The 11,800-nt window shown below is 42.1% G+C and overlaps 1 non-coding gene across 1 annotated transcript; it reads right to left on the reverse strand.

The window, feature by feature from the left end:
• Nucleotides 1–8,083: 8,083 nt before the first annotated feature.
• TRNAS-GGA lies at nt 8,084–8,155 on the reverse strand. Its single transcript has one exon. It is a non-coding gene; the product is annotated as a tRNA-Ser (tRNA).
• Between the last annotated feature and the right edge of the window lie 3,645 nt (nt 8,156–11,800).

Here is an 11,800-nt window from a genome sequence, read left to right on the forward strand (position 1 = left end):
TTATCATCTAATTACTAAGAATAAGCTGTGGGCTAGGCAATAAATTTGGCTTATTTTGAGAATAAAAGGAATATTACAGCAGTACTAAAAACTCCTGGTGGCTCAGTGGTAAGAATCCACCTGCCAACGCAGGAGACACAGGTTCAATCCCTGGGCCGGGAAAATCCCCCGGAGAAGGAAATGGCAATGTACTCCAGTGCTTTTGCTTGGGAGGTCCCATGGAAAGAGGAGCCCGGTGGGCTACAGTCCATGGGGTCGCCAAAGAGTTGGACATGATTCAGCAATAAACAACAACAATGATTGAAAATTAGAGCAATGAATTTTGTTTGGCTATTGTGGCTTTGTAATATGGTACCACAAAAGCAAATATTTAGACTGATTGATTTAATAGGGTCAGTGGGCTAAGCTTTTATTGTTTATAAATTGGCACAGTATTTTACTCTCAATCTGCCAGAAGTTTAACACATAGTGTGTAAGTACATGTTTTTGCAGATTTATAAAAATAGAAATGTTGCTTTGCATAAGAAAATGCATTCTCATAAATATGATCTGAAAATTTTTAGTGTTGTGAAAACGTGTAAGTGTAAATTTAGTTTAAAAAAACATAGTGCAAGCTGGACTGTTCTTATTTGATTACAATTTTAACTTTGTATCTATCTCAACAGGCTTGAAGTATAATTGTTATAAAGCTCATGTGGAACTGAGAAAACTAGGGAATTACTCAGAAATTAAAAATTCACTTTGCTTTTAGATTTAGGAATCAAGAAATTACTCTTTGGACAACGTCAAATTTAAATTTCCTCATAACTGTGTCAACTTTGACATGACACAGTTGTGACATTTTTTTTTAGATAGATTCTTTGCAGACGAATCATTTGAGTTTTTAATAACCAACGATATGATGCTGTCAAGAGGATTGAACTTCTCCTGGTTGAAGATTGATAGATCTTGATTAGGGGGGAAAAAATGAACAGTCCTTTTGTATTTTGATGAATTCACCCATGGATACTTTCTTCCAATCCACTCAGTCCTACACTGAAAGAGGAGCATCTGGCTTATTCATGTAGTATTAGTTCAATAAATTGGGTTGATGTTATTAGACAATAAAAGGGTTAAAGTGTGACTAGCATTGTGCAAGATGTTTCTAAGGGGTTCATGAGGCCAAAACTATTTCAATAATACTTCCAAGATAGCACTTTCCTTTTTTGACTGTTATTTTCTTATAAGCATATGGTGGAGTTGCCAGAGGCTATGTGACATGCAGCATTGCAACAGAGTGAATGCCCAAGATATGAGAATTCAACTGTCTTCTCTTAAAACATACATTACAGAGGTGGTAAAATAAAAAATAATGTTGCTCTTCTCTTTTGTATTGCAAAAGAGCCATTTTCACATAAAATATATGTATAATATGTAATGAGTTTACTATTGTTATTATTATAATTATCTCTGGCCAAATCCTGTGGCTTTTAGAATTCTAGTTCCCCCACCAGGGATTGAATCTGGGGCCAGCACAGTGAGAGCACTGAGTCCTAACCACTGAGCCACCAGGGAATTCCATATTATTGTTATTTTTTAATGAACTAATATATTAATATTTCTTAACTCTCTCAGTTCTAATTTTTAATATAGCAAAGATGAGTTAATATAGCCCACATTAAACTAGAGCTCTTCAGGGTCCTCAATAATTTTTAACAGTACAAAGCGGTCCTGAAACCAAACAGTTGGAGGACTCCTGCCACAGAGTTTTACTTCTACTCAGCATTCAATGAGGAATCATTTTCAGCAACCCTAATCATTAGTCACCCAACCCGGGAAAAGATGCTGAATTCAGAGATTTGGGAGGCAGCTTGCCAATGTGCCAGACAATGGTATTGTCTTAACGTCTGTTTTGCACCCCACAGAACTCCTGGCAGCATCTTCTTTTTGGTCTTTGTGCTTGCAGCCTTGAAAGTTCCATATGACAGTTCTTCAAATTCTGAAGACAGTACCATCTCTTGTACAGTTTGTCTCCAAGCGTATTCCTAGTCCTATCTCTTTTGCGTGTTCTCTGTCTGACTTGATTTCTAATCTGCTCAACAGCACACTTTGGTTTGTCCTGGTCTTAGCACACATAGGAAGAAAAGAGAACTTCTCTGGAAAGGATCTTGCCAGAGCCAAGTGCAATGAGGCAATAGCTTTCTTGATTGGTCATTCTATTGTTTCATACAATTTTTTTTCTTACTGAAATGCTGGCAGCAAACCATTTTTTAAATTATGAATTTCTCCAAGAGTAGGTACCTCCTATGCTGTATTTGGAGAAGGCAATGGCAACCCACTCCAGTACTCTTGCCTGGCAAATCCCATGGATGGAGGAGCCTGGTGGGCTGCCATCTATGGGGTCGCTAGAAGACACGACTGAGCGACTTCACTTTCACTTTTCACTTTCATGCATTGGAGAAGGAAATGGCAACCCACTCCAGTGTTCTTGCCTGGAGAATCCCAGGGACGGAGGAGCCTGGTGGGCTGCTGTCTATGGGGTCGCAGAGTCGGACACGACTGAAGTGACTTAGTAGCAGCAGCAGCAGCATGCTGTGTTTGAGCAACAGAGCCCTTAAACCCTAACCCTCATTCAGACATCATTGGATTTGGTCTCAAATTTTAGCATAGCATATGTTTTATCTTCCCTTAGATGAAAAGTGGCAAAACTTTATTCCATTAGTACTACTTTCTTCCATTTTTGAAATAAGGAATTGAAATATGAAATTTTATTCTGTTTATTTTTTTATAAAACATTTTTATTGAAATATGGTTAATTTACAATATTGTGTTAATTTCAGCTGTACAGCAAAGTGTTCAGTTATATATACATATATGTATATGTATTCTTTTTAATATTCTTTTCCATTATGGTCTATTAACAGGATATTGAATATAGTTCCCTGTGCTACACAGTAGGACCTTATTGTTTGTCCATGCTATATTTGATAGTTTGTATCTGCTAATCCCATACTCCCAATTTATCCCTCCCCAGCCTCCTCTCCCTGGGCAACCACAAATCTGTTATCTGTGTCTGTGAGTCTGTTTCCGTTTCATGGATTAGTTCGTTTGTGACATATTTTGGATTCTCCATATAAGGATATCATATGGTATTTGATTTTTTCTGACTTACTTCACTTTGTATGATAACCTCCGGGTCCATCTATGTGGTTGCAAATGGCATTGTTTCATTCTCTTTATGGCTGAGTAGTATTCCATTGTGTTTCTGGGTCACATCTTTTTATCCATTCATCTGTCAGTGGGCATTTAGGTTGCTTCCATGTCTTGGCTATTGTAAATACTATTGCAGTGAACCTTGAAGTACATGTATGTATAGCTTTTTTCTGGATATATGCCCAGAAATGGGACTGCTGGGTCATATAGCAACTCTAGTTTTAGTTTTTTGAGGAACCTCCACACTGTGTTCCATTGCAGCTGCACCAAATACATTCCCACCAACAGTACAAAAGAGTTCCTTCTCCTTGGGGAGAATGCTTTAGTGAAAAAGATTGAGATGAGCATGGGAATCCATTAAAAGCAGCCCAGTGTGTGACAGTCTCCGGCTGGCAAGGGCTGCTTGGAATACTTATGCAAATTACACTTGATTTCTGGGACATGGGTTCTGCTGCTGCTGCTGCTGCTAAGTCGCTTCAGTCGTGTCTGACTCTGTGCAACCCCATAGACAGCAGCCCACCAGGCTCCCCCATCCCTGGGATTCTCCAGACAAGAACACTGGAGTGGGTTGCCATTTCCTTCTCCAATGCAGGAAAGTGAAAAGTGAAAGTGAAGTCGCTCAGTGTCTGACTCTTCGCGACCCCATGGTACCAGGCTCCTCTGTCCATGGGATTTTCCAGGCAAGAGTATTGGAGTGGGGTGCCATTGCCTTCTCCTGGGACACGGGTTCAGAAAGCTTTTTATCTGATCTAACGAATCCTTGTTTTCACAGAAAAAAAAAATCTAGAAATACTTGTGTGAGCATGGCCAAGGCCTTTTTAGTTCCTTTTGGTAACTCTTCTGGGTGTTCTCACAGGGACATCCAGGACTGTCTGTTGGGACATGACTAAAATAAACTGAATGATCCCAACTCATAGCAAGCGCCTATATATATTACTTCCCACGTGACAGTAGCAGTAAACAATCTGCCTGCCAATGCAAGAGACTTAAGAGACGCGAGTTTGGTCCTTGGGTCGGGAAGATTCCCTGGAGTAGGAAATGGCAACCCACTCCAGTATTCTTGCCTGGAAAATTCCATGGACAGAGGAGTCTGGCGGGTTACAGTCCATGGGGTTGCAAAGAGACAGACATGGCTGAGCATGCACACACACATATATATACCATTGTATATGTATCATTCATTTAATTTTCACAATAAACCTATAAATTAAATATGACTATCCCCTCCTCACAGTTAACAGAGAAGGACATTTGGAGAAAGTCACACAGTAAGGTACAGCTAGGACTCTGAAGTCTTCATACTCAGCCACTCTGCTTTCAGTGTTTAAAGTACTTGATGTAAAGTATTCCTGTTTCTGAGATATGTGATTTTTAACCTTATTAAAGAATATAACGTTGAAGATTTGGAGAGGAATCCAAAATGGATCCTCTTAGGCAGTCCGCCAAAACCAAAATGAAACATAACATTTTTTTTTAATCATTTATTTCTTTATGGCTGCACTGGCTCCCCATTGCTGCATGCAGGCTTTCCCTAGCTGTGGCGAGCAGGGGCTACTCTCTAGATGCAGTGCTCCGGCTTCTCATTTCAGTGGCTTCTCTTGTTGCAGAGCGCAGGCTCTAGGGCGAGTGTGGGTTCAGTAGTCGTAGCACATGGGCTTAGTTGCTCTGCAGCACGTGGAATCCTCCTGGACCAGGGATCTAACCCATGTCCCCTGCGTTGGCAGATGGATTCTTAACCACTGGACCACCAGGGAAGTCTAGGAATTGGATATAAAATTTTAAAGCAAGTAAACCAGCCAAAAATTGATGTTATATTAAAAAGAAAGTGAGAGTTGCTCAGTTGTGTCTGACTCTTTGCGACCCCATGGACTATACAGTTCATGGAATTCTCCCGGCCAGAATACTGGAGTGGGTAGCCTTTCCCTTCTCCAGGGGATCCTCCCAACCCAGGGATCAAATCCAGGTCTCCTGCATTGCAGGCAGATTCTTTACCAGCTGAGCCACCAGGGAAGCCCATATTAAAAAATAGAAAAGTTAAATAATAATGATAATTATGACCTACCTATTCAGTGCTTTTGGAAAGGGCAAAATCTGGAGTGGGGAGCAGTTTCACATATTTTCAGAATTATCTGAAATAATCTTCTTTTTAGACAAATTGCCTGAAATGATTGTACCAGGAAAAAGTCTGTTATTGGTTTTTATCCCCGAAGAGAAAAGTCTGATTGCCTCTATCTCCAAAGAGAATGCTAAACAAAGCATCTTACTTCACCCTCCTTCCCTGTTTTAATTTTAAGCACTGAATGTACTGTGTAAGTATAGTTATCTTGACCCCTGGATGAATTTATCTCACAGGAATTATTAAATTAACCTTTTGGTCTCACTGGCTTTCTTGTAGGGCAAGTGAAAGTTATTTGGTGCGATCACCTGTCAAAGACAAAGTGTACAAACTCTTCAAAGTATCTCACAAGGGCCAGGTAGCAGAGGATAACCCTGTCTGTCCACTGAGTGGTGAAACTCAATAACTCAAGCTTTTAGATTGAAACTCCAGACTATATATATATATATATATACATGTATGTATGTGGGCTGCCCAGGTGGCTCAGTGGTAAAGAATCCACTTGCTAGCTGCAGGAGACCCAGGTACAAACCCTGGGTTGAGAAAGCCCCCTGGAGAAGGAAATAGCAACACCCCACTCCAGTACTCTTGCCTGGAAAATTCCATGGACAGAGGAGCCTGGTGGGCTGCAGTCCATGGGGTCACAAAGAGTCAGACATGACTGAGCAACTTCCCTTTCACTTTTCACTTTCATGCATTGGAGAAGGAAATGGCAACCCACTCCAGTGTTCTTGCCTGGAGAATCCCAGGGATGGCGGAGCCTGGTAGGCTGCCATCTATGGGGTCGCACAGAGTTGGACACGACTGAAGTGACTTAGCAGCAGCCAGTGTTCTTGCCTGGGGAAACCCACGGAGAGAGGAGTCTGGTGGGCTACAGTCCATCGGGTTGCAAAGAGTCAGACATGACTGAGTGACTAAAGAACAACGTGTATGTACGTATGATGACAAAGAAAAATGCCCACCATGAGAGTTGTGAGTTTAAGTTTTACTCAGGGACTTATTGAAGGCTATAGCCCAGGCGACAGCTTCTAGTAGCTATGAGGGAACTGCTCCAAAGAGAAGAAAGTCAATTTACATATGAGTGCTTTTTTGGGCCAGGAAATACATGTAGTCAAGTATTTTGTCATTGTTTAGCTGCTAAGTCGTGTCCAACTCTTTGAGACCCCATGGTCTATAGCCTACCAGGCTCCTCTGTCTGTGGGATTTCCCAGACAAGAATACTGGAGTGGATTGTCATTCCCTTCTCCAGGGGATCTTCCCGACCCAGGGACTGAAAGTGTCTTCTGCATTGCCAGTGGATTCTCTACTGCTGCGCCACCAGAGAAGCTCACAGTAGGGTATACATCTTGGTAAAAGATTATCACTAATCACAAAGAACAGATACCTCAAGTCAAGGATTTTAGTGCTTTTCTATGTATAGGAAGATGCAAGAATCTAGAGTCATTGAAATTCTTCCTGACATACATTTAGCTATCTAAGTGCCTGTTTTTCCAGAGCACAGAGGGCCTGATCCACTGTTTCTTCCTCTCAGGGTGCACAGTCTGGCGATTGCTGTGAACCTGACCCTTGTAGAAATGGAGTGTGAGTAAAAAGTAAATGCTCTTTGCTTTTCTGTGTTCACAATAGCAGCTTTTGAAAAAAGTCTAGCTAGTGTGCTATATACTCTGCACATTTGGATAAATTACTCTGAAGAATAATCTCACACTAAAACTACAGTTGGTAATGTTTTAGTGAACCTGAAACTTTTTTCAAAAGTTGCATTGAGACTATGATAGATTCAAAATGTATACTTTAAACCCTAATGCTACCACTAAAAAAATATAACTAAGAGTTTCAGCTTACAATCTCATGAAGGAGATAGAATTCATAAAAGTCACTCAGTTCACCTAAAAGATGCAGGAAAAAAAAAAAAAGAGAGAACAAAAAACATGAGACAAACAGAGAACAAACAGCAATCTAACTTCACCTCAATAGTTACATTAAATGAAGATGGTCTAAACATCCCTGTTAAACGGCAAAGATCATTAGATTGGATAAAAAAGCATAATGCAACTATATGCTGTTTATAAGAAGCATGCTAATTATAAGGAAGCAATTGAAAAAGGATGAGAATTATATTCCATGCTAACACAAATCAAAAGAAAGCATGAAGGGCTTTATTAACCAAACAAACTTGCCTTCAGAGCAGATGATATTTCATGAATAAAGAAGGTTATTTCATAATAACAAACTATCAATTAATTAGGAAGATATAACAACACCGAACATTTATGTACCCAATAATAGACTTAAAATATGTGCAGCAAAAACTAATAGAACTGAAAAGAAAAGTAAACAAATCTGTAATATAAGAGATTTCAATAGTTCTTTAGTAATAATTGATAGCACAAGTAGAAAATCAGTAAGGATATATAAAACTCAAATAACACAATCAGTCAACTTGATCAAATAAACATTTATATAATATTCCATCCAACAACAGCAGATATATATTCTTTTAAAATGCATATGGAATTTTTACCAAGATAAACAACAACCTTGTCCATAAAACAGGTCTCAGTAAATTTAGGATTCACATCATACAAAGTATGATACACAACTTGATGTCATGTATGTATGATACACGACAAAGTATGATACAAAGTGAAGTGAAGTCACTCAGTCATGTCCGACTCTTTGCGACCCCATGGACGGTAGCCTACCAGGCTCCTCCCTCCATGGGATTCTCCAGACAAGAGTACTGGAGTGGGGTGCCATTTCCTTCTCCAGGGGATCTTCCCGATCCAGGGATTGAACCTGGGTCTCCTGCATTCCAGGCAGACGCTTTAACCTCTGAGCCACCAGGGAAGCCCATAGTATGATACAAATACACAACTGAGAGACTAAGCACCCACACTACAAGGATGGGTTTCCCGGGCAGCTCAGTGGGTAAAGCACCCACCTGCAGTGCAGATGTGGGTTCCATCTCCGCATCTGGAAGATCCCCCAGAGGAGGGCATGGCAACCCACCCCAGTATTCCTGTCTGGAGAATTCACGGACAGAGGAACCTGGTGGGCTACAATCCACAGGGTTATAAAGAATCAGACGTGGCTGAAATGACCGAGCACACACGCACACACTACAAGGATAAAGCGTTTTCTACCCAAAGCCCTAATCTAGTTCTGCTCGTGCAATTTATGTGTGTGAATACTCAGTCGCTTCAGGCATGTCTGACCCTGTGTGACCCTGTGGATTGTAGCTGCCAGACTCCTCTGTCCAAGGCATTGCTCCAGAGAGCAAAAAAATGAAGTGGGCTGCTATGCTCTCTTCCAAGGGATCTTCCTGACCCAGGGACGGAACCCAAGTCTCCTGTATTGCAGGAAGATCCTTTACCACTAGGGGAAGCTCCATAATTAATGTGTGAAAAAAGTGTAAGTGTTAGTTACTCAGTTGTGTCCATCTCTTTGCAACCCATGGACTGTAGCCCACCAGGCTCCTCTGTCCATGGAATTCACCAGGCAAGAATGCTGTAGGTAGCCATTCGCTTCTCAGGGGATCTTCCTGACCCAGGGATCTAACCTGGGTCTCCTGCAATACAGTCAGATTCTTTGCAGTCTGAGATGCCAAGGAAGCCCATAATTTATGTGATTATATGCTAAAGAGAGATGTTAGAATTACAGAAACTCCCTGCATTGATTATTTGCTTACTCGTCTAAGACAGCAGGGATGAGCTGCTTCTTTATTCTGTAGTAAACATGGAACTGTTTTCATTTCTTGACTCTTCTGTTCATCTCTGTCAGTTTTTGGATCATAGGAAACTATGTTCAGGCCTCTGAGATTGGGCCCACCCCGACCCAAGGAGCAGGCTTGGTGGGCTGCAGAGGCATGATGGAGGCGTTCACTTCCTCTTTTCTGTGCCCTAATCACTCAGACATGGAAGCTTCGAGCCTTTATTCTACACCACAAACAATCCCCCATAAATTAAAACACATCACTTTCTTTGTGGACAGTGTCTCTTGAGTCTGGGCCAGTCTTCCCTAGGAGGTGGTGGGATACCCACACTTCTAGGGGTGTCCTCAGGTTTCTATCAGAAAGGCCTGTGCAGCATCTTGGATGATCTTAGTTTTCTGAATGTTGAGTTTTAAGCTACCTTTTTCACTCTCCTCTTTCACTTTCATCAGGAGGCTCTTTAGTTCTTCTTCACTTTCTGCCATAAGGGTGGTGTCATCTGCATATCTGAGGTTATCGATATTTCTCCCAGCAATCTTGATTTCGGCTTGTGCTTCATCCAGTCCAGCATTTCACATGATGTACTCTGCATAAAAGTTAAATAAGCAGGGTGACAATATACAGCCTTGATGTACTCCTTTCCAGATTTGCAACCAGTCTGTTGTTCCATGTCCAATTCTAACTGTTGCTTTTTGACCTGCATACAGATTTCTGAGGAGGCAGGTCAGGTGGTCTGGTATTCCCATCTCTTTAAGAATTTTCCACAGTTTGTTGTGATCCACACAAAGGCTTTGGCCTACTCATTAAAGCAAAAGTAGATGTTTTTCTGGAACTCTCTTGCTTTTTTGATGATCCAGCAGAACTTTTGATGATCCAGCGGATGCTGGCTGCAGGTAATTGCCCCGCCCATAAGAGCTCTTTTCACCCACCCAACACTTAGTACCCCAGTGAAAAGCCACCAGGGAATCCCAGGTGGCTCAGTGGTAAAGAATCTGCTTGCCAGTGTAGGAGTTGCCAGAGACGTGGGTTGGATCCCTGGGTTAAGAAGATTCCCTGGAGAAGGAAACGGCAACGCACTGCAATATTCTGGCCTGGGAAATCCCGTGGACAGAGGAGCCTGGTGGGGTAACAGTCCATGGAGTCCATGGAGTCGCAAGAGTTGGGCAACTGAGCATGCATGCAAAAAATCTCTCCAGACATCCAGGAGAGGCCTGGCTCTAAGTCAGCCCCTAGCCACCGGTTACTCTGTATTTCTTTGAAGAACCGGTAACTGGTCAGGGTGCATCTACTTGGACCCAGGTGCTGGCAGAGGAAGCAGAGCTATCTTATACGTAATGTGCTGTGCTTGCCACTGAACATGACTTTGAACGTGGTGTACCAGGTCTGACTCATAAGATGAATGAGATAAAAATCAGAGTCAGTAGGACAGCCATGGAGATGCGGAACAGAAATTCAGAGCCAACCTGTGTCCATAAAGGGGCCCAGGGTTTTTATGTAAAAGCACGGGTGGTATCTATTAACCTCAAGCATGTCCGCTGTTGAAGAAGGATCAGTTAACTGCCTTGCCAGCATCTTCCCAGTTTCCTTCTGTAAAGCCTTTAAAGATCACCTGGAAAGGTCTCTAGTCTCTTTCCCACTTGTGCTTGCCATGGAAACTGTACCATTCATTGCTTCACTTGTTGATTTACTCATGAGATAAAATGGACTGCTTTCATGGTAGGCGGAGCTGAGTTGGGAGAATGGAACTGTACATGGTTCCTGCTCTTAGGAAGCTTCTGGCTAACAGCTTTTACCATGGCACAGGTGGTTTCATAATGCTATGAAAGCACAAAGTGTTTTCCACAAAGAACTCTGGGCTTATTCATTCCCCAAGGTCTGCACTTACTGTACTTGAGGTCCTGTCCCAGGCCCTCTGGGGAGCAAAGAACACAAGGTCCTAGGTCTGTGCAAAAGAGCTTACAGTTGTGTTAAGCTGTAAGGGGCCACACAAAGGTGTCAGTGGGAGGCACAGAAGCAAAGGTGGTGGGTTTGTCATGGGTATGTGGGGCTTTCCATGTGTCATGGCACACAGACCCTAAAACTACCTTTATTAACTTTTCTCTGATTTTCTTCCAGAAATTAGACTTGTTTCCAAGTCATGTGTTTACCCCAACAAATCTTAGGCTCAGAGAGCCAGTGTCTAGGGTTGCTGTGCAGATGGCAGTGAAAAGTGTCAATGACCATCCATCTCTGCATGCATGCCTGCTCAGTTGCGTCCACCTGTTTGTGACCCCAAGGACTGTAGCCCACCAGGCTCCTCTGTCCATGGTGTTTTCCCGGCAAGAACACAGGATTTGTTTGCCATTGCCTTCTCAAATCCATCTCTGATCAATAATTCAGTGTTCACAGCGTCAATGGTTTTCAATGTCAATATTTACCCAAGAACGCATCATCACCACTGTGACTAGAGTTTTGTGGCCCCTATATATTCCATTTTCTTTTTCGTTTGTAATATCGTCTGAGTGCTTACCCCAGGTCCAGACCTTTTCCAGGTGGGAACATTTAAAAGCAGGGGCCATAGGAAGAAGCAAGTACCCTTGAGATGAGTGACGAACTCAGGACCATATATACTCCCTTGGAATCCAACCTTCCCTGCAAATGGAGTAACAGATCCGAGTTACTTCTCAGACCTTCTCTAGCAATTCACTCTTCAAGAATTCAGCTCCGCTTCAGGCTTTTAAATGCAAATCGCCCAAAAGAACTTAGCTCCAGGACCCATGGAGCATTTGTGACTCAGTGTGAAT

This window comes from Bubalus bubalis, chromosome 8 (genome assembly GCF_019923935.1).
Source record: "Bubalus bubalis isolate 160015118507 breed Murrah chromosome 8, NDDB_SH_1, whole genome shotgun sequence".
Taxonomy (NCBI): Eukaryota; Metazoa; Chordata; class Mammalia; order Artiodactyla; family Bovidae; genus Bubalus; species Bubalus bubalis.